General features: G+C 37.4%; 1 protein-coding gene and 1 pseudogene across 1 annotated transcript in view; both read right to left on the bottom strand.

Annotated features, from left to right (window-relative positions):
* LOC114040841 (stimulated by retinoic acid gene 6 protein-like) overlaps positions 1–21890 on the bottom strand; it is a 161601-nt gene that overhangs the window by 125846 nt on the left and 13865 nt on the right. The gene's annotated exons all lie outside the window — the stretch shown is intronic.
* LOC114040850 lies at positions 745–21404 on the bottom strand (annotated as a pseudogene).

The following is a 21890-nucleotide window of genomic DNA, read 5'->3' as shown; positions in this document are numbered from 1 at the left end:
TAACTTCCTCTATGGCCTTTGCTGACATTAGAATTCTGAATGCACAATTGTTTCTTCTTTTCCAATTAAAATGTAAACAAATACTTCATTTAAAAAAAAAGTCACATGTAGTACCTTTTATAACTATTTTTATATTATATGTACTTAAAAAGAAATTACACAGTATAGCATGGACCTGGATCTATTCTCTACCTATCTGCTCTGCCACTTTATTTATATGATATTTTAAGCATACTTTTATCTGTGTGGTATTCTAAGCAATACAAAGCAAGTAGTAGATGATTAATTTCATCCTTTATATAACAATGCTATTTAAATGTACATAAACACAAATGGTTCCATTTCGATGTTTTATGTATTTACACTTTTCTAAAAGAATATAGTAAATTAGGATTGCAATTGAGTTTAAAAATTATGATTACTTAATCATTCAAAGATATGACACCAAATTATAAAACATTTTTTATTTAAGTTAAAATATACTTACCTTTTGCCTAGGTTTTATTCAAACTCAAAGCACTGATATTGTTATTTAGCCCATGATGACCTAAGATCAGAAAATGTATTTCTTTGCACCTGAAATTCATTCTTGTTTAAGAAACACTGTGGATAATTTATGTAGAAATATTGATGTTAACCTTTTTAGTCTTTAAAATTCAGAAATGCTGATGTATCATCAAAGCATTATTATTAAGGGAGAAAAAAATTTAAAGATGTCTTAAAAACTCAATACTTGCAGATGGCCTATTTATGATACAAATTAACAAAAATGAACTCCATTTTATCTAAACTAAATAAACACTTTATTATATTGTTGCTTTTTAGATGACATGACACCTTTGAAAACATTTGGTCGCTACTTTCAGAATTGTCATGTCTGGAAAAAATATTCTGTGGTTTACCATTTGTTGCCTTGACTTACAAAAAGATAAGGTCTATAGTTTATATCTAGTTTTTCACAAAAAAGTTTTAAGGAAGATGATCTTTGTGTTGAATTTGAACTTTTTTTGCATTATAGTTTGTGTTGTTGCAAAGAAAAACAAGTGATATTCTTTTACAAGCTTCTCCATGAATTTAGAACATTTTTTTCAGAGTACTCTCTTCTAAGTTATGGTTTTCTCCTCCATTGACTCAGTCTATCTACGAGAAGACGAATAAATTTTCTAAAACGAAAATGCAGGACGATGGGTGGTTCAAAATACAGTTTCTAGTGAATAAAGGGTAATAAATAATGAGTTACTGCTTCTGCAATTCACATGAAAAAAGTCTTCTACAGCACTGTTTGATTATGTCTTCTCTGCTTTGGGACGGTCTATGTTCAAGAATTGTAACTAGCCAAAGCATATCAAAGTGGTACTCTGCATCAATAAATAAGACTTTGACTTCTAATCCACCTTCTGATTTTGAAAGGATAGATCTTGTAGTCAGATGATAGAGCATTTCTGTTTTTCCTCTTCCTTTTGGACCATGGATTTCTAGTATGTCACCATGGATAGAAGAGTCTTCATCAGCAAGCAAAAAAGGTTCCAATGATTTTACCTTTTTAGTTTTAACTTCTGTCCTTTCATTTCAAAACTTCTACTCAGCTCTTAATTTTTCATTGAGAATGCTTAGAAGTGCAAAGAATCATTCCCAATGGGTGAATTGTCAAAGGATATGAACAAATGTTTTTCAAAAGAAGAAATAAACCTATCAACAACCATATTAAAGAGTGCTCCAAATCACTAATAATAGAATAAATGCAAATAAAAATAACTCTGAGGATTCACATCCAGTAGATTGGTAAAGATGACAAAAGATAGAAATATTTGTATTAGAGGGGCTGGGGGAAGATAGGCAAATAATTGCAATATTAGTGGAGCTATGTATTGATCCAATAATTCTGAAAAATCAATCTGGAATTTTGTTTATAAGTGCCTTAAGAGTCCATGACCTTTTCTGGGCAGCTAGGTGGCACAGTGGATAGAGCACCAGCCCTGGATTCAGGAGAACCTGAGTTCAAATCTGGCCTCAGACATATAACACTTACTAGCTGTGTGACCCTGGGCAAGTCATTTAACCCCATTGCCTAGCCACCCCCCCCAAAAAAAGAGTCCATAACCTTTTAACCAGAGATTTCACTCTCATGCATATATTCCAAAGAGGTCAAAGAAAGAAAGAAATCCCCATATACACCAAGTGATTTATTCAGCACTTCCTTTGGTAGCAAAGGAGTAGAAACCAAGGAGAAAAACATCAGTTGGCGAATGGCTGAACAGACTGTGGTTTATGAATTTAATGTAATATTACGGTACTCTAAGGAAGAAATGAATACAGAGAATACAGAGAAGCATAAACTGATATGAAGGAAAGTAAGCAAAATCAGGGAAACAAATTCAAGAAAGCTAAAACAATATAAATGGAAAAAAGAAAAAACTGAATGGTCTGTAATTACCATGACTAAGCACTTGATAAGAAGAGATGAGAAAGTATACTTCCTTCCCTTTTATGCAGAGGTTGGTAATAATGGGTGTAGAACATTTCGTAGATTGTTGATGTGTTAGTTAGTTTTGCTGAACTGATTTTTCTCCTGTCTTTCTTTTTACTTGTTTACAAGGTATGGTAGGAGTATTGCAAAAATTGCTTTATGTGCTGATGATGATCAGTTATCAGTCTCCCAGCAAACTCTATCTGTGGTTATAAGTTGTTACTGAATCCTGTTTAAATCATTCTGTTAATGAGCACTATTATTCTTCTAGGTTATTCTGGGTAGGAATAAACAACCTGACACATTCCTGATTTAAAATTTTCATTTGTTATCTCTTTTTTTTTTTTTGGTGAAGAAATCGGGGTTAAGTGACTTGCCCAGAGTCATGCAGCTAGTAAGTATTACGTGTCTGAGGCCAGATTTGAACTCAGGTCCTCCTGACTCCAGGGCTGGTGCTCTACCCACTGTGCCACCTAGCTGCCCCTCATTTGGTATCTCTTTTTTTTACTTCTCCCCTTTTGGGGAACCCTATAGACTTTATAACTATAACTAAAATTATCAACTTTCCCTAGGAATCCAAGGTGAGGGTAATGAGCAAATGAATGTGAGATTGGGTATCTCAATCACTCAAGAAGCAGTTAGGCTTCCCTTATCATTAAGTCTGTCCTGTACCCAGGACCACATTTTTAACACGATAAAAAAGTGTATCTAAAATTAAAAGCTAACATTATTTGTAATTAGGAAATATTAGAAGCCTTCCCAATAAATATTGGAAATGGTTGCTAGTTCTTGTGACCTCAACTGAGTGGTACCTCTATGCAATTAGACAAAAAGGAATAGCATTAGTTAGAAGAACGGATGAATAGAAATGAGTGAGATTTAATTAAAAGCAAGATTAGATAAGTTTACATGGGGAAGACATTCCAGATTGGGACAGAGACATCTCTGAAGAAGAGAGATGAAGAGGATGGAAGGGGAATGTGGTTGGCTTTATCAGTCAATCAATCAATACACGTACATTTATTAAGTGCTCATTGTGTGCCAGGCATTGTGTCAAGTTCTGGGGGACAAAAGAAAGGTGAAAACGTACGTAGAAGATACACATATTCTAGCTGCCAGAAGGGACCAAGAAAGGACTCCTGCAGAACATGATATTTAAGTTGTCTTAAAGGAATCCACGGATTTTAAGAGGCAGAAGTCAGAGAAGGAGAGGATTTTAGGGATGCTAAATCAAATCAACAAGCATTTATTAAATGCTAACTATGTGCCAGGCACTGTGCTAAGTGCTGTACTTGCTCTTGAGGAGCTTACATTCTTGTGGAAAGACAACATGCAAATAACCATGTACATCTAAGATCTACTATAGACTAAATTGGAGGTAATCTCAGAGGGAAGACACCAGCATTTATGGAAACTGGGAAAAGCTTCTTGGAAAAGGTGAGGTTTTAGCTGATCCTTCAGGGAAGCCAGGAGGTGGAGATGAGGAAGGAGGACATTCCAGGTATGGAGGTGACAGCCAATGAAAATGCATGGATTTAGGAGATGTGTCTTATGTTAGCACCAACAAGAAGGCCAGTGCCACTGGACTGCAGAGTATGTGGAGGGGAATAAAGTATAAGAATACTGTAAAAGTAGGAAGGGGCAACTTTATTAAGGGCTTTAAAAGTCAAACAGAAGATTGAATATTTGATCTTAGAGGTAGTAGAGAGCCATTGGAGTTTATTGAGTAAGGGGAATGACATGGCCAGATCTTTAGGAAGATCACTATGACAGCTAAGTAGAGGATGGATTGGAGTCAAGAGAGATTTGAAGCAGGAAGGTTAACCAGAAGCTTTTGCAGAAGTTCAGGCTTCAGGTGATGAGAGCCTTCATCAGGATAGGGCAATGTCAGAAGAGAAAAGGGAGGGTATACAAGAGATGTTGCAAAGGTGGCATCAATAAACTTGGTAAAAGAGTGGATATAGGAGTTGAAGATGAAATGAAGAGCTTGGGTGACTGGGAGTATGGTGATGCTCTTGATAGTGATGAAGAGTTTAGGAAATGGGAAGTTTTTTGGGAGAAAGATAATGAGTTGTTTTGAATGTATTGAATTTAAGATGACTTACAGAGTATCCAGTTCAAGATGTCCAATAGGCAGCTGGAGATGTGAGACTGGAGGTGGGCAGAGAGGTTAGGGCTAGATAAGTAGATCTGAGAATAATCTGTACAAAGATGATAATGGAATCTGTGGGAACTGGTGAGATCACCAAGTGAGCTAGTATAAAGGGAAAAGATAGCAAAAGGCATGAAGGTAGGAGATGAAGTGTTTTTGAGGAATAGAAAGTAGGTCAGTGTAATTGCATTATAGTGTGTGGATGGGAAATAAAGTGTAAGCATATTGGAAAGGTAGGAAAAGGGACAAGTTATTTTTTAAATTTTATTTATTTATTGGTTTTTAGTTTTCAACATTCATTTCTGTAAGATTTTGAGTTCTAAATTTTCTCCTCCTCTCTCCACTGACCCCTCCCCAAGACAGCGTGCAATCTGATATAAGCTATACATATACAATCGTATTAAACATTTTCACATTAGTCATGTTGTAAAGAATTAGAACCAAAGGGGAAAAACTTGAGAAAGAAGAAACAACAAAAAATGAGTAAGAGAGAGAGAGAGAGAGAGAGAGAGAGAGAGAGAGAGAGAGAGAAAATAGTATGCTTTGATCAGCATTCAAACTCCATGATCCTTTCTCTGGATATGGCTATCATTTTCCATCATGAGTCTTTTGGAGATGTCTTAGATCCTTGCATTGCTGAGAAGAGCTAAGTCTATCAAAGTTAGTCATTGCATAGTGTGGCTGTTACTGTGTACAGTGTTCTCTTGGTTCAACTCACTTCATTCAGCATCAGTTCATGTAAGTCTTTCCAGGTTGGAAAGGGATAAGTTGTGAGGAGTTTTGAATTCCAGAGGACTTTATAATTGATCCTGGGAGGTAAGAGAGAGCCACTGGAATTTATTGAGTTGGTGAGTGAGATGGTCAGACCTAAACTTCAAGAAAATTTTGTCAACTACATGAAAAACAGATTGGGGCAGGGGAAAACTCGTGGCAGAGTTCAACTAGAGGGCCATTGGAACCATCCAGATGACAGCAGAGCACAGTCATTTAAAAAGGAAACAGAATCCTTCATTTTCTAAATAGAATCATAGTATTTTAGAATTAGAAGGGAACTAAGAGGTCATTTGATCTCCTATAAACTCTAGCCTTTTGTTTTGTTACCCTAAAGTATAGGCTAGTAGAGTACAGGAAAAAGCTTGGAGTGAAGGTTTTCCTGTTCTGAGTTTCATTTTGGGTCCAACACATTTCCTGGTAAGACATCTACCAGTTTATGAGAAGGGAAAAGTTTGCTTTAAGAAGAGAGGAAAAACTGGATGCTTTTATAAATTAAGATTTATGGTTAGGGAAGAGGGAAGAGGTGTATTGGTGTGTGTGCCTCTAGCAATGCCCCAGAGCTGTTGGTTTTATAAATTCCCATTCAAATCTGCTTTCCCTCTGTGAAATGTAGGAAGTTTTTTTTTTTTTTTCCGGGCAAAGCTCACACTTCCCAGAATGCTAGCTATGGAGGCAGATATGAATCTGACCCAATGTGTGAAATGTAGGGACAGGACTGACAAAAGTTACTAATGGCTAGCAATAACTTTTGACAAAGCTATTTATTCCCTTTGCAAAATCGGGATGATAAGTTCAAGGAATTAAAATGTCTAAATGGCCTCAGAGATAATAATCTTGTTAGTGGGGAGGGGGAGAGGGAAATCTGTGGTTTTATCAGGGTGAGGAGCACTCAGAATGGAAACTCCTTGCATCAATGACCATTGGCAATTCAACTGTAACATGTTCTTATAGAGTTGCCTGGGGACATTGAGAGGTTAAGTGACTTGCCTAGGGTTGTATAGCCATTCTGTGTCAGAAACAATATTTTCCTCATCCTTATCCTATCTCATGTTTGTATACTGTAGTACAGTTTTAAAGAATTCTTTATCCACTATACCATGTTGCATCTCAAAAAATTTACAATAAGAATAGTAAAAGTATACTTACATAATGGTTTATATTTACAATGTGCTTTTCTTACCACAATCCTTTAAGGGAAATAATGTAATTAATATCTCATAATCTCACTTTAGGAGGATTTGAGAGTCCATTTGGTTCCATTTATCACTGCTTGAGTTTTTCTCCCTAACATTAATGATGAGTTGTCAGCTTCAGTCACCTTCAGGACTCAACCCAGAATATGAGACTTAAGTTCCAGAACTCTTGCCACCATGGTTTCAACTCTGATAAGAGTTGCTGAACCCAGGTCAAATCTCTCTTCTCTTCCTACCCTGCCCTGCCTAAGTTGAAAGAGAACTGATGGCTTGACATGACATTCCTAGGGCTCTTGGAGATGATGTATCAAATCACCATATTTTCAACCTAAGGCTAGGAAATGTTCACCTCCTCTTTTCCTTATCTTGGCATTCTAGAACCCCTGGCAGCTTAAGCAAAAACCAACCACCCTTTTCTGCTATCACTTCTTGTTTTCTCATCTCCATCCATCCAACTCAGCCCCACCTATCTGACCCACTTTCATTGGTGCCCTCTGGAACTCCTATTCTATTGGGTGTTTTGTTTTTGTTTTTTGGATAATTAATTAATTTATTTTTAGTTGTCAACATTCACTTCCGTAAGATTTTGAGTTTTAAATTTTCTCCCCATTCCACTTCTATCCCCCCTCCAAGATGGTGTACAATCTGATATAGGTTCTAAATATACATTCATGTTAAGCATATTTTCCCATTAGTCATGATGTAAAGAACAATTAGAACTAAAGGGAGGAACCATGAGAATGAAGCAATAAAACAAAACAACAAAGGAAAAAGAGAGCAAATAGTATGCTTCCATCTACATTCAGACTCCATAGTTCTTTTTCTGGGTGTGGATAGCAATTTCCATCATGAGTCTTTTGGAGTTGTCTTAGATTCCTGCTTTGTTATGAAGAGCCAAGTCTATCAAAGTCAGTCATTCCACAATATGGCTGTTACCATGTACAATGGTTCTGCTCATTTCACTCTGCATCAGTTCATGTAAGTCTTTCTAGGTTTTTTTTTTAAGTCTGCCTGCTCATCATTTCTTATAGCACAATAGTATTCCATTACATTCATACACTACATCTTGTTCAGCCATTCCCCAATTCATGGGCATCCCCTCAATTTCCAATTCTTTGCCACCACAAAAAGAACAGCTATAAATATTTTTGTACGTATGGGTCCTTTTCCCATTTTTATGTTCTTTTTAGGATACAAACCTAGTAGTTTTATTGGGTCAAAGGATATGCACAATTTTATGGTCCTATGGGCATAGTTCCAAATTGCTCTCCAAAATGACTGGATCATTTCACAACTCTACCAACAATGTATTGGTGTTCCAATTTTCCCACATCTTCTCCAACATTTATCATTGTCCTGTTTTGTCATGTTAGCCAATCTCATAGGTGTGATGTGGTACTTCAGAGTCATTTTGATTTGCATTTCTCTAATCAATAGTGATTTAGAACGTTTTTTCATATGACTATAGATAGCTTTAATTTCTTCCTCTGAAAACTGACTGTTCATATCCTTTGACTGTTTATCATTTGGGTAATGACTTGTATTCTTATAAATTTGACTCAGTTCTGTATGTATTTTAGAAATAAGGCCTTTATCAGAGACACTGGTTGTAAAACTTCTTTCCAAGTTTTCTGCTTCCCTCCTAATCTTGAATACATTGACTTTGTTTGTACAAAAACTTTTCAATTTAATATAATCAAAATTATCCATTTTACATTTCATAGTGTTCTCTCGCTCTCATTTGGTCATAAATTCTTCCCTTCTCCATAGATGTGAAAGGTAAACTATTCCTTGTTCTTCTAGTGTGCTTATAGTATCAGTGTATATCTAAATTGTGTACCCATTTTAACCTTATCTTAGTATAGGGTGTAAGATGTTGGTCTGGTTAGGTATGCAAGACACAACAGCCAATGACTATACTAATCTACTATTTGATAAATCCAAAGACTCTAGCTTCTGTGATAAGAAATCACTATTTAACCAAAAACTGCTGGGAAAACTCCTATTCTATTGTTAATGAACTTCCCTTTATCTTAGACCTTTTTTCTTTTGGATTTCTCCCACTTTCTGGCACTCCTGAGACCTAGTTCCTCCTCAAATTTCCAACTGCCCCCTCTAGTACTGAATTTACCTTCTCTCATAGTCTACTCCAACATTAAGGTAGGAGTGGGCATATTCCTTGTTTCCCAATACCCCTTCCAGAGCTTCCTTCTGCTGCCACTACTCAGCAACCTCTCATCCCTCAAAGTTAATTTCATCTAGATATACCACCCCTTCCAGAACCTGCTGGCAGAGATCTCCTGGACCCCAGGATATTCTTCTTCCTTTTTTAATGAGTTTAGCACCCAGTTCATAGCCTTCTTTATCCTTTTGACCCCTCCCCACTTTATACTTTGGAACCTCAGAAACGGGAATGTTAAAACACTGATATCTCTTCAAACACCCTCCCCTCATAGTTTATCAACTTATTCAATTCCCATGACCTGTAGCTTCACTCATCAGTCACACATGGGCAAATTGCACTCTGACACTTAAAATCCTTCATGACCTACCTTTCTAGGCTTATTACACATTCTTCTTCTTCACTTGTCCTAAATTGTATGCAAAGTGGCCTATTTGCCACTCCCTGTCTATGGCATTCCAAATCCCAACACGCCATTTCCCATCTTCATATTTTGACATAGATTGTCCCTTATGACTGTAATCTAATCTTTCTTTACCTCTACCTCATAGTAATTTATCTAGTTTCTTTCAAGGCTTAATTAATGTACCATCTCTTTTACGAGACCTATCTTGATCATCTCAGTTCCTAGTGAGGAAATTATTTTGTATTTATTATGTACATATTTTGTTTTTATTTGTCTGCGTTCAGGTTATTTTTCCCTAATAAAATGTTAGCTCCTTTATGTCACGGACTTGTTTTTTTTTAATTCCCAGAGCCCAGAACAGAGCCTGCTACGTCTGTAGGAGCCTGATAAATGTTGTTAAATAAATAAATAAACCAAAATCTGCCTTTCTTTAGTTTCTTCCAATTATTCTTATTTCTGTTCCCTAGAGACAAACAGAATTAATCTAATCTCTCTTCCACATGTCTGCCTTTTATGTACTTGAAGATAGTTGTCAGGTTCCCAAAGTATTAACTTCTATAGGCTGGAAATGACTAATTGTTATATGTCAGGGTCTCTGAAAGAGTGCTCTAACCTCCTGCTCCAAGTGCTAAGATCCTAAGAGAAAAGAGGGAGGAGAAGCAGTTGATCATCTGTGCAAGACCTTCTCACAAACAACAACTGAGAAATCAGTCACCCAGGATTTATTAAGTGAGTACTATGTGCCAGGCTCTGTACTAAGCAATGGGGAGATGGAAAAAGCCAACACCACAGTTCTTACCTTCAAGGAACTTACATTCCAATAGGAAAAGAGAAAATGCAAACAATGATATACATACAAAATATATACAGTATAAACAAGGTATATACAGATATATAAAACATAATTCTTGAGGGAAGATACTAGTAGTAGGGAGGGCTAGGAAAGGCCTCTTGCAGAAGGTGGGATTTAATCTGAGGAAGCCAGGGAAACCAGGAAGCCCAGCTGAGCGGAGTGAGGAAAGTTAGTGAAAAAGCATATTCAGGAGATGGAGTATTGTTTTTGATGAATTGCGGAAGGCTATTGTCATTGAATCATAGAGTATGCAGAAGGGAGTAAAATGTAAGAAGATTGGAAAGGCAGGAAGGGGCCAGGTTGTGAAGGGCTTTAAAGGCCAAACAGGATTTTATATTTGACCAGAGGTAATAGGGAGCTGCTGGGGTTTAATGTGTGTGTGTGTGTGTGTGTAGGGGATAGGGGGGTGACATGGTCAGACCTTCAGTTTAGGTAGATCACTTTTGTAGTTAAGTGAAGGATAGACCAGAGGGTGAACAGACTTGAGACAAGGAGATGAACCAACAAGTGACCAAAAGAGTCCAAGCATGATATGATGAAGGCCTTTGCTACATGATATGGTGAAGGTGGTTGTGTGAGGGTAGAGGTATTGTGATGGTAGAATCAGGACTTGACAACAGATTGGATGTTGGGGGTGGGAGTGATAGAAAGGAATTGAGGATGATACCTAAATTGTGAAGCTCAGTGCCTAGAAAGATGGCAGTGTCCTTGGCAATAATAGAGAAGTTGGGAAGAGGGGAGATTTTAGGGAGAAAGATAATGAGTTCTGTTTGAATATGATAAAATTAAGATGTCTGTAAGACATCCAGTTTAAGATATCCAAATGGGCAGTTGGTGATGCCAGATTGGAAGTCAGGAAAGCATTTAGGATTATAAAAGATCTGAGACTCATATGTATAAAGATGATCATTGAATTCATGGGAACTGCTAAGATTACCAAGTTGAGACGGTATAGAGGGAGAAGAGAAAAGCATCCAGGGACACCTGTCTGGAAGAAGAACCAGTAAAGAAGACTGAGCAGTCTGACAAGCTGTTTGCATTAAGGCCTTGGAAGGAATTTGCTAAGTAGCTTCCTATCATGAGATGAAGTCCCCTATAAATAAGGCCTGAGTGAATAGCTACCTGCAAAGTCAACCTTCAGTTCTTGGGAGTAACTCATAAGCAGTTAGCCACAGGAATGACAGAGCCTTGAAACTCCAGGAAGTATGGAGGGTAAGGGTAATTTTGCAGTGATCTATGGAGATTAAACTGTTTTTGTCTGTGTCTGTCAACACCAAGTAACAACTTTGGAAGCACACAAGGCAAATCAGCTTCTCTGCTAGAGAAGGTTAAAGGATTTGAGGAATAACTTTCTATTTCTAGGTTATCAGGGAGGCTGGAGTGTTCCTTGAAAAAAATCGAAGCAGTGATTTAAAAAGTCAGAGAGGGAAAAAAAAGAAGAAGAGAGGAATCCTTAAGTGTGACAGAAGGTTGGAGAATACAAGAATGTGAAACAAAAGGAAAAGACCACTGGGTGTTTGGAGCTCAGTAACTGGTATACCGATCTTCCCATGGAGGTTAAATGTGGCACTCCCAGAGCACTCTCAGGAGGAAATAGCTTCTTCGGCTTTAAGGAATGATGATATGAATCCTGGGCTGTCAACAAGACAGCAGTTTTGCAATAATGTTCAATGTAATAAAGATGAGGACTGGTAGTTAGTGACTCATTTAGGAATGCTGTGTCTATCAAACAGAAATGAACAAAAGAAAGGTATATTTCCTTCCTGGTGCCTGTATCCAGGACATGATGATCGACTTCCCAAGGCTTGTTAAATCAGATGACCACTACCATATTCTGGTGAATCTTGTGGGGTAAATGATGTGACCAGAAGGAACCATAAAAGTTATTCCTAGAGATTATGAAGTCTGGAGCAGGAAACTGAAGATCTTTATGGCATGGAAGGTGCTATTGATTGAAGGCAGGGGATTCAGAAGAGAAAGGAAGATTTGGGAGATTAAGATTTAGATTTATGGGCCACCATTTAAAATATATGCATGATGAGTGTTTTTTTTCTTGGCTAGGGATGGAGGGTCAATAATATATATATATATATATATATATATATATATATATATACTTGTTTAAAGTCTTATGAATCTGATAAAAGGGCTATAAACTGATAATATAATCAGAGGGAGATAGCTGTGAAGTTGAATACCAGGGTGAGTAATACTTAAAATGAATATCAGCAGAAAGGCCTGCCAATTCAAAGGGAGGCAACATCTAAGAAGGAATTCAAGTATAACATTAGAACTCAATGCACACAGCACAAATAAGAAGGATGGTGAACTAAAGATCTTAATTGAAGTAAATACATTTAACTAAATGTGCATTAACAAATAAATCCATAAATACTTAATAAGTGACCTCCATGTGCAAGGCACTATGCTAGGCATTGTGAATACAGAGACAAAAATAAAAGTCTCTCTACCTCCCTCTTCTCTGGGACATGTTGTCAAAAAGTTAGCTTATAAGCTGTTAACAGAAAAGGAGGATGTGTCCTTCAACTTTGACGTTTTGGTTTTTAACAATGACTATTGTATTTGACCAGAGTTTTGTTCTCTCCATGTTGACATATTATGGTCATTGTGTATATTGTTTTTTGAGCTCTGTTTTCTTCACTCTGCGTCATTTTAATCAAGTGTTGAAGTCTTCATTTTTGTAACTATTTATGGTGCAGTAGTCTTTCATTACATTAATTTACTATAATTTACTAAACCATTTCCCAATTGTTGATCACAAATTTTGTTTCTAGCTTTCTGCTATCACAAATAATTCTTTAGTATAAAGCTTTAGTATTACAAAATATTTTTTGTACATATAGGCCTTTTCTTGCTGTGAAAAATATCCTTAGTATATAGTCATCTTTGGTATACATACACACACACACACACACATATACAGGAATCTCTTGGTCAGAGAACATTCAGTTACTTTTCTTACTTGCATAATTCCAAATTATTTTCCAAAATAGTTGAATCAATTCACAGCTCTACCAATAGTGAATTAATGTGCCTACTTTCCTTCAGCCCCTCCAACAATGAATTTCCCCACCTTTTCCAATCTTTACTAGTTTGATAGATGTGAAATGATACTTCATGTTTATTATAATTTGCATTTCTCTTTTGAATTATAGTGATTTTGAATATTTTTCAGGTGGTTATTGATAGATTGTATTTTCTTTTTGTTCATATCTTTGGACAATTTATCTATTGGGGAATGGTTTTTAATTTTATATAGCAACTACGTATAGATGTTGGATGTCAGACCTTAATTAGAAATATTTAATGCAAAGATTACTCTTTATCTGTATCTTTTCTTCCAATTTCCATTAGATTATGAGCTCCTTGAGGGCAGGGACTATCTTTTGCCTTTTTTGTATTTCTAGTGCTTAGCACAGTGCCTGGCACATATAGGTGCTTAATTAATATTTGACTAATGCCTTAGGAGCAATATTTTAAATTTAAAATTAATATTATTAATATTTAAATTATTATTAAAAACAAACTAGCTTTCCCCCCACACAGGATAGGTTAAATTTTTCCCTTAAAAGTTTTGAGATATTCCTTGAGACTTGATTGGCTTAGGAGGCTAAGAGGCCAGGATATCTATGTCATTTTCTCATTACCTGAGTACAAAACAAACACAAAAAACTGGGGAGTGAAGTGTACTCCCTCTGAGGTTTGATTTATGAATCATGAAAGGTAACTCAGGCAAGAAAGCCTCATTCAGCTGAACCAACTTGAGGTGTCCTCATTGCCTATCCTATCATTGAATATACTTCTCCTGTTGTGGTTAAGAAAATGGCCCAGCTTGGAACACCTGTCCTTAAGAAGCTTATCATTGAGACTTAATAGTATAGGATTCATGACTAGTATATGGCAGAAGAGTAAATCTCATTCAAAAGGAAAATGAAAGCAGCATGATGTAGTAGATAGCATTTCAATTTAAAAAGCATTTTCCTCAGCAACTACTTTCTGTAAGTTACAGCTAAGTTCTGGCAATACATAAATAAAATTATATAATCCCTGCCCTCAAAAAGCTTGCCTTCTATGGGGAAAATACAATGTTTATACAGAAAATTAATTATAATGAAGAATGGAGAGAAGGAAAAATTTTTATTTTGCTTATGCTTTTCTCTACCAAAGATAGAACAAAAAATGGCTAACAAAGAGTTGAAATGCAGGATAATTGAAGATTTGAAAAGAGAGCACCTAGATGCCCTCAATAAGTAACAAGGCTCATATGAACTACTTTGGAGAAGACTGAAAGAATGATCAGATGTGATGGCTGACCTATTGTCAGAGTTATTTGAAAAACTATGCTAAATGGGAGAGGTGTCCCAGGACTAAAGATAGATAAATGTCCTGATTTTCAAAAAAAGTGAAGGTAGAATCTTCAAACTATGGACACGAGTTGATTGCTTGAAAAATTCTAGAAGATATTAAAGGGATGGTTTGAGATGATTTCAAAAGGGAAGCAGTAATAACTAAGAGCCAGCATGAAAAGTTCAAGTTAGACAAACCTCATTCCTTTTTTTTTTGAACAGAGTGACAATTTTAGTAGATATTGGAATACTATAGATGTGCTATACCTGAATTTCAGTCAGGAATCTAATAGTCCCTCATGCTATTCCTGTGGACAAGGGGGAGAAATATGATCTAAGTGGTAGTGTAATTAGGTGAATTTGGAATTGATTGAATGATGATTAGATACAGACTGCAGTCACTAACAATTCAATAACAGCTAGGAATCTGTCCTTGGTGTTGAGTTGTGTAACTTTTTATCAATGATATAGATGAAAGCAGAGATATCATACTTGGCAAATTTTGAAATGACATAAAGCTGAGGAACAGCAAATACGTCATGTAATGGAGTCAGGATCCAAAGAGTAGAATAATGAGCCAAATCCCACAACATGACATTGAATAGAGATATATACTTGAGATCTACAAATTACCAGCACAAGTGCCAGATGGGAGTGGTGTGGATAGAAAGCAATCTGTCTGAAAGTTGGCAGGATTTTGTTGGACTGCAGGATAAGCAGTGTGACCTAATAGCTCAAACAACTATAAATTATTTTAGGTTGAATTAATAGAGGCATAATGTCCACAGGGAGAAGGTTCTATAGTACTCTTCCCTGGTTAGATCACATTTTGAATATTGTACACAATTCTAGGTACCACCTTTTAATAGAAACACTAAGTAGTGGTGTGATGGTGTACAAACAACTCTTGGGACTTCTAAAACCAACAGCAGGGCAGAGGTATATCATGGGTATCAATCACAAATTGGCTTAGAAATGTACATTTTAGTCAGTCAACAAGTATTTATTAAACATTTATTATGTGTTATGTATTGTATGAAACATTGGGGATACAAGGAAAGGACAAAAAAACATGGTTCCAACTCTCAAGGAGCTTGCATTCTAATGAGGAGACAACATGCAAATAACCATGTATGTATAAGATATATAATAATGTTTTCAAAGCAGACCAATGATATCACAGGATGATGTCTTGACTCGTGCCTGAATTGGATTTAAATAAGGCAGAGTTACACAAAGTTACGCAAAGTTGTATATATCTTGTTGCACAAAATCGTATATATCTTACATAAGATATATACAGTGTAAATGGAAAGAAATCTCAAGGAGAGGGGACTGGTAAGTAGAATGGACTGGAAAAAGCCTCCTGCAGAAAGTGGGATTTGTGCTGTCTTTGACCAAAACTAGGGAAACTAGGAGTAAAAGATGAGGTAGGAGAGTGTTCCAGGCTTGGGGGATGGCCATTGCAAATGTAGTCAGGAAATGGAATGTAATGAGTGAGGGACAGCAAAAACGCCAGTGTAGGTAGATCATTTGGGGCAGGTAGGTGATGTAGTGGATAGAACACTGGGCTTGGAGTTAGGAAGATTCACCCTCTTGACTTCAAATCTGGCCTCAGACACTTATTGGCTGTGTGACCCTGGGCAAGTCATTTAACCCCATTTGCCTCAGTTTCCTCATCTGTAAAATAAGCTGGAAAAGTAAAAAACCACTTTGGTATCTTTGCCAAGAAACCTTAAATGGGGTCACAAAGAGTCCGACACAACCAAACAACAACAAAGGCGCAAGAGGAGCAATGGTCTCCAAGCAAATGGTGGTTTGATACAATAAAAACAAAACAAAAAACCCTTCCAAATAATTAATAATTATTAGTTATTGGTTTTAACTGTTTAAGTGGCATTGACTTCCTTGATAGGGAATGGGTCTCCTATCACTTGGAATCTTTAGTGACCAGCTGACCACTTGAGAGTGACTTTCTATTAGGAATTCCTATTTAGGTAAGGGTTAGATTATATTATCTCTGAAGGCTCTTTCGATCCTGAGGTTCTTAGATCTCCTCACTTCACTTTTCATAAGTTCATGTAAGTCTTTGCATGCTCCTCTCTATTAATCACATTTATTGTTTCTAATATCCCACTATATTTAAGTACCACAACTTTTTTTAACCATTCCCCGCAACTGATGGGTGTCTTAGACCAGGTGCACACTGGCCCCATATTCATGTTCCTGCCCAGCAGAGATTGAGTAAATCAGGCAAATAAAAATGACAACCTTTTTACTAAATATGTATTCTAAAAATTCTTCAAAGATATGGAAAAAAGACACAACAAGGTAAAACTCTCAAGGTCCATATTCATGTGCCCAATTCAATAACTAAAACAGCCTGCTTGAGAATAAATAGTTCATCAAGTCAGAAGAGCTGCCTTCTCTTACTGATATTGATTTATATAAGATTCCCCCCAACCTGGGCCTTAGGGCATTTAGCCTATTCCTATTCTGAGTATTCATGACTAAACACTGCACATAATCTTTAAATCATTAAGGCCATGCCCTCTAATCAGTCCCACCATATCTCAAGGCCTGGGTAGAAAGAATAACTCCCAAGACAATGACCATCTGCTTTGTTTCTATTTTTTTCTTTTGATATATATATATATATATATATATACACACACACACACACACACACATATATATGTAGCTGTAAAAAATTTTGGTGTAGATGGGACTTTTCTTCTTGTTACTGGCATCTTGGGTACATGCCTAGTAGTGGGGGTCTCTGGGTCAGAAGATTTGTACATTTTAATTTATTTTTTTAAGTGAAAAGAGTCAACAGCATGGTGTGGTAGATAGAGAGATAGCCATGAAGGCAAGAAGATCTGGGTTCAAGTCCTACCTCAGACATATACTAGCTGGGAACCCAGGACAATGTTAGATTATGCTGGAGACTGGTGTGCTGGAGCCAGCCCACAGGGTAAATTGTTAAATTTTCAGCATGAGCATTTATACCTTGGAACTTGGTAAATATTATAGGCTGGATTTATTGTTTTACTGACTGTCTAGACTTAAGAAAATGATAGAGAAAATGTTAATGGAGATTAAACTTAAAAGTATTATACCTACATGCTTTCTTCCTCCCTCCTTCTTTCTTCTTTTCTTTTCTGTCTCTGTGTCTCTCTCTTGTCTCTGTCTCTTTCTCTTGTCTCTGTCTCTGTCTGGCTATGTCTCTCCTTTCTCTTAGTTGTTAAACATTTACCAGTACACCCCCGGCTGAAGAGTATCTTTACCTAGGTCCAAAGCAATGACAAAAGAGAACAGAATAAGCCCATGGGACTCTAGAAATCACATTTCTAGCGCTTAGTGGTTACGTGGGGCTTTACCTCCACAATGGAAACCTGTCCTGAAATTTGGCAATCAGAGCTGAGGGAGAGCTGATGGAGGAAGGTTGGTGAGGTAGGGGACAATTTATTGACCTGTGAATGTGGGATGGTCACAAAAGCCTATTAGTCTCTCCTATCATCTCTCCCTCCTAATCCCTAATCGTAATTTTTTTAGACTAGATCTCTTTATCTTTCCCATACTGGAAGTACATCAGCCACTCATGAGCCTGGTTTCATTGCTGATCAATATGGAAACTTTGACTTGCCCTGTTTCTGACTTGAGCTGATTCACCCTTCCTTAGGCAACCTGGTGGCTCCCCTTTCCCTAGAGGTTCACCATATAGGTGCCATATTTAGTGCAGACACTTAATCAGCTTTAGCTCTACTATAGCTCAGAACTCCAGAGCTCTTGTGATCCACCAGCCTCAGGCTCCATAGTTGCAGAGATTACAGGCAAGAACCACCAAGTCTGGTCCCCAGACTTTGCTCTTACCATAACCTTCATCCTTCAATACCTTCCTGTTCTTCCGGTCTATTATCCTCCTCCATTGGGACACTAGGAGCTCATTCTAGTAGGGGAGTCTAGATACTAAAATACCCTTCACCAGAAAAAAAGGTATACCTCTAATGGAGAGAAGAGGGTCATTCTTTTCCTTTCCTTCACAGTTTTGAGTCCTTTATAATCAACCTATTAAACTATATACAGTCCTCTACCCTGGAATCCTTTGATCTTCTTTTTCTCTATTTTCACTCATATCTTGCTAAACCCCAACCCTGAGTTACCCTCTCCCTTCCAAGTTTTTTACCCACTCCTACTCCCATGCAGCTGATTGCTATGGCAACTTTGCTAACTGATTCATGTTATCTGCTTTCCACTGGACCCACACCACTGCATGACTATCCTTTCATTCTCTTTTGAGGAACTCTTTACTATGAAATACAAGTTTCCCAGCCTGATATTTAAAGCCCTCTAAAAATCAAACTAAAAATTACTTCCCTTATTATGAATGACTTGGATACTTACTGGCTGGGTGACATATGCAGTTACTATTCCAGCTATATGATAGCCTGGTGGTCATGCACTAACCAGAGGAATTACTACCCACCAAAGTGTTAGTAAAACTTCCGAGTTCCACATTGTTTGATCTATGTCAGATATTAGGGGCATTTTTCAGGTTGCCATTGCCCTGAGGGCAAGGGGACTTGAGTAAGCTATGTACATTCTCTCTTTTCCCACCCTGTGTGATACCTGTCACACTAAAGAGACTGAGGCAGCTTGCGGAAAACTTTTAGGAGCTAGAAGTGAGTATTAGGCAAGCTCAGCTGAGGTATCAGGCAGGGTTACCTAGAATGCTAATTTCTGGTTACTATTCCAGGGGATGCCAAGCTATGATGTAGGTTGTCCTACGGTCATGAGTTACACCAAAGTTGCAGAGACTGTAGCTTTTCCCTAAATAGAAGATTTTTTTTTCTTGCAACATCATTAGAGCATTCACTACTCAACAGTAAATGCTATCTCTCTAGTTAATGAATAACCAACCACAGAATCAAAGGTCAGGCTCATGCCCTTTTAATCTCTTGAATTTACTGCGAGGCCTGGCACTGTTTCTTGCATCATATCAGAAAGGCTACAGTATTTTCTTTGTCTAGGGTTTCCCTTATATCCCATACTTTAATGGACAACCTCTTTTTAAATAATTTTCTACTCAACACAAACGTAAGAGTATATTAAGATACTCTTTTGCATCCAAATAGAATCTCAGAGGTATCAGGGTACATTAGAGGTCATTTGATCAAACCCTACCAGAAACATGGATCCATTTGCAACAACCCTGAGAGATGGTCATTTAGTCTCTGCCAGAATACTTCCAGTGTCTGGGAATTCATTCATTTTGAATATTGAGAATTGTGAGAAACTCAACTCATGTAAAACTATATCATCTACCGTAGGGTGACTTAGAATACTAGAGGTGAATGGAAAGCATCTTCTTAGTTTCCTACTTTTCTTTTTTTTTTAATTTTTCTTTTTCAGCCAAAGACAAGGTTTATTAGAACACTGTCAAATTGGGCAGAGTCTTAAGGAGTCTGAACATGGGTAAGCAGTGGCTAGACTATAAGAATCTGAGCATTTTAATGGAGACAAGGTGGACCTTATATACAGAAAGACTCTGGGAGGGACCTAGGAGTGGCCAGTAAACTGGGGTGAACAGAACTCCTGAGACCTGGACCTCATGGCCAATGGAGCCTAACTTGGATTAAGGGTGGGAAATGGCAGGAGGCCATACATAGGGAGGTAACACAAAGGAAGGCCAGGCTAGATTAACAGAATTAGGAAATTGGGTGTAGCCACAATGAAAGGCCAGTTGATGCGATTATAGCCTCAGGTAATGCCAGAGATTTGGCCATAGGGGAAAGTCCAGGGCTTTTCCTTTCTGGGGCCCAGATCCCAACCCCATCATTCCCCACCTCAAACAAATGGGACCCAAATTCTTTTGGAGTAAGGGGCGAAGATCTTGGCTTCTGAAATTGCTAGTTTCCTACTTTTCTACCAAGCAAAGTAAGTTTAACTCCTCTTCCAATTGATTTCCCTTTAAATACTGGAAGGTATTACACTGTATTACTGTCACATTGTCTTTTTTTCTCCCTGATAAACATAAGCCAACCAAGACTTATATGAAATGTTTTTACGTCTTGGTAGTCCCATCATCCTTCCACCTTAAAACAAAAGAACAGGTACAAAAAACAGTATTGCTCTTTGTCTCTTCCCCCTCTTTCTACCCCTAGTTCCACTTAGCAACTCTTTGAAAAATTGCTCTGGGCCTAGTCTTCTCCAGGGAACTGCCAATTCTTTCCACATACCCTTTTGATCATCCTACTGTATCCTGTCTTTCCTAATCCAATTCAATACATATTTATTAAGCACTTTATTTTGCATAAGAGGATGTCAGGGTGACATGTAAAGATAAAAAAATAGGGGCAGCTAGGTGGTGCAGTGGATAGATCACCGGCCCTGAAGTCATGAGGACCTGCGTTCAAATCCAGCCTCAGATCAAACACTTGACATGTACTAGCTGTGTGACCTTGGGCAAGTCACTTAACCCCAATTGCCTCACTTAATTAAAAAAAAAAGATAAAAAAAATAGTAGTAATCTCAGCTCTTGAGGAACTCACATTGAAAAAAGGGCTTAATTTTAATTCATGGTTAAATCTGAAGGAGTTTTTGTTTGCTATTAATTTTTCTATGCAAACATTCTGTCTTGTTAGAAGGATGTGGTGGATGTATGTATACTTTCTGATACAGTTTGTAAGAACAACCAGTTGCTAAGGACAAGATGGCCAAGCACCTTGTTATTTCCCTTATTTTGAATATGCTTCCTTCTCTCCTTGTTCTACTCAAATCTATTGATTTTTCAAAGGACTTTCTTAAGTCTCACCTCCTCCACAAAGCCTTTCCTTACTGCTCAAGCCTCGTGGATCTCTTCTTTAAAATTAATTAAGCTTTCTCTCCATAATATTGTCTTTTATTGTTTAAGGTTATTTTATATGTTTTGTGTTCTCATCTGAATAATGAGCTCACTGAGTATAGACAACGTACCTTAAACAACTATCTTCCACAGCACGTAATGCCATGTGGAGCGGATATCAGGTGCTTGATGAATGTTGCTGTTTGACCTTGTTACTTAAGTGGACTCACTTTCTTCATCTTCAAAATGAGGCCATTCATATGATCCTAGATTTAGATCTGGAAGTGAACTTAGAGGTTATTGAGTCCAACCCTAGATTTTATGGAAGAGAGGTAGCAGAGCTGCTCAAAGTCACACAAACAAGAATGAGCAGACCTGAGATTTTAGTCCATCTTCTTTGATTCCATATCAGGGATGCTAAAACTCAGAACAGGGTAATACCATTGATGTATAGCACACACTCTAAGACAACTAACTATCCCAGCTCCTGCTTTTGCTGACTAGTTGGGTCTCCAGAGTGTGGCTACTATATCTCTCATTTGGTTTCTAGGGTTGACCCTAAGAGATGGAGGGCTGGTTTTCTATTGCAACAGTTTATGAGCCCCTATGGGCAGCTAGGTGGTACAGTGGATAGAACACTGGCCTGGAGTCA

Source organism: Vombatus ursinus, unplaced genomic scaffold, assembly GCF_900497805.2.
Source record: "Vombatus ursinus unplaced genomic scaffold, bare-nosed wombat genome assembly UNPS02014158.1, whole genome shotgun sequence".
In the NCBI taxonomy this organism is placed as follows: domain Eukaryota; kingdom Metazoa; phylum Chordata; class Mammalia; order Diprotodontia; family Vombatidae; genus Vombatus; species Vombatus ursinus.
This window is presented reverse-complemented; position numbering and strand designations above follow the sequence as displayed.